Here is a 2425-nt window from a genome sequence, read left to right as displayed (position 1 = left end):
GTTTAAAACATCGCCATCTATATCAAAACAGGAGGTCTTCAAATCTGGGATTAAAGATTCCAACCTGGGATTACAAAATAATGACATGTTACACAAAGTCATGTTTCTGTTAGATTCGCTTTTATTTGTAATTACGTCACCCGTTGCCTTTTATGATACTTGAATATCTACACCCTTAGGGACTGCCCCGCTTTTCAAGGATTCCAGGGAACATGAGAAACTTACACAAATATCTATAATGAATGATCACGTAAGAGATTTCGCTGACGCAACGTAACACCATTCATATGATGCATACGTCAAATTCCTTAAATGATATGATAGCATATAATCAAACTTTCCTTAATTAACAAGGTAACCCTGAATACCATGCATATATAAAAAATGTCCACGTTGATAGTTTCTACATTAAAAACTCAAGGATATGTATTAATGAGAACAATACTTTTATTTTGCTTTGAGATAATTAAGGCCGATTTTTCAACGGGGATCCGAGTATTGTATTTTCTTTTATAAATTAGATTTTGTCATATTGAATATATAAGTATTTAATAAAAAAGAGCAGAATGTTTAGCTGCTCGTAAAACGGGGGAAAAAGTATTTTTTACAACGGTATTTCAGTTTTATCTTCAATTAGATAGTTATTTTTTATTTCATCATTCATCTCTATTTTTGAGGGAGGCGGAACATGAAAATATCAGGTAAATTAAAATCGTCATGCATATCAAAGACTTGTCTACATAGCCTGACGTCACAAGCATAGCCGAATGCACAATTCATGAAATTGTCCATACTGAATTTAACTGTATCATTCAGGGCATAATCATATTCACCCAAAAATCCGGCTCTAATGTTGTTTTTGTTGTACATTCGTTATCCATGAGCGGAATGAGGATGACGATGGATCATGACTAACCCGGGTTACGCGAATATCTATAAGTAAGAGTAGGTGAAGAGGTGGTGATGATCCCCTACTTGGCTTAGTAGAGGATGAAGCTGGAAGCAGCCGGAAGGCCGAGGTAGAGCCCCTCAGGAGGCATCTGTAGGGCGCGTCCACGTCCCGGAACCCATATCCCCTTCTGGGGATCTCCTAGGCAGACGTCCGAAACCGCAACATACTCCTCTCCACAAGTCGCCGACTGCTGCCGATGACGATGTTGGTTTACGTCGCTACCGACCATCCACTAAGGGCGGACACAGTGGCGTGCTAGCCGGGGGCCAGCAGTTAGCTTCCCACAGATCAGAATACAGTTTGGCTCCATCAGAAAGCCCAAGAGGCCAGAAGAAGCGGCAAAAACAGGGGGCCAATTATTGGTCCGGTGACTGGCAGCTCCCTACTCTCCGCCGTTCATGAGCGAAGACTGAGGCCCCCGAGGAATGTCCTAAGAACGTCTGTTGCCGTTGGCCCCACCAACCGCAACATTGATGAGACGTCTCCCCGCAGTCGAAACAGTTTGGCATTATGGTAACTCTGCGAATCGGTGGTCAGGTCTGGCGTGGATCGCTATTTAGTCGGTGGCGGCACCGGGCGTCTCAGTGGTGGTACCTTCTCGTCGAGCTGTGGTGTTCCTGTCTAGGCTGCCCGGTGAGGCCCCTTCCGGATCTAATTGTTGTTACATTTGCTAGTCTACAAATAATGAGTGTGAAGCATGATTAGCCCGGTTACGCTTATGCCACCCGGAAAAGTAACTGTGGAGATATTAATGAGTGCATGGACATAATATAAATCAATGCATGGAGTGAAAACATCAGAATCCTTGCCAAACACCACAATCTCATTAATTCACCAACGGATTCAGATTTTATGTTTGTTTAATGGGGCACTTACAAAAGTCCGAAATATGAAGAGAATAATTTTTTCTTATTATGAGAAAGCAAGTACTTATTGTAATTACAAATAAAGTAAAGTTAGAAGTGGAAGACGATTTTTAGTAAACAGTAGACGTCTAGAACATAAAGTTCACTTAAAGGAGCCGAAATAAAGTAATAGAGAACGAATCATGTTTTATAATATCAGATCAAGAGTAATGACGTTGCAGACCTCTATTAACTACATATCAGTTCCTGTCATAAGATTGTAACTTTTCCTATTAAAAACAAAAAAAAAGGTTTTCTTTGCATACATTTCATCAAAATTTGTCAACGATTTTTTTCTGTAATCATTGTCGACAAGGTATGCAGTCACGGGGTTTCTTTTATTTTAATATTTGAGCGTCAACTGAAGTATTATTTGTAAGTATGTATGCTACTATCTCCAGTCATTCTTCACTGATTTAAAACAAAAGCAGTAGGCTCTGATTTGCAATTTTCGTGCTTCAAGAACGACGAAAATAGGTTCCTGCAATAGTAGTTGATAGCGGACGTTACCATGCTTGAACTAGATTCTGGATTTTTAGACTTTTTGAAGTTTCTTGTCGTGCTTCAG

This window comes from Penaeus monodon, chromosome 15, assembly GCF_015228065.2.
Source record: "Penaeus monodon isolate SGIC_2016 chromosome 15, NSTDA_Pmon_1, whole genome shotgun sequence".
Lineage (NCBI taxonomy): Eukaryota > Metazoa > Arthropoda > Malacostraca > Decapoda > Penaeidae > Penaeus > Penaeus monodon.
The sequence above is the reverse complement of the archived record's forward strand: the minus strand, read 5'-3'. Positions refer to the sequence as shown.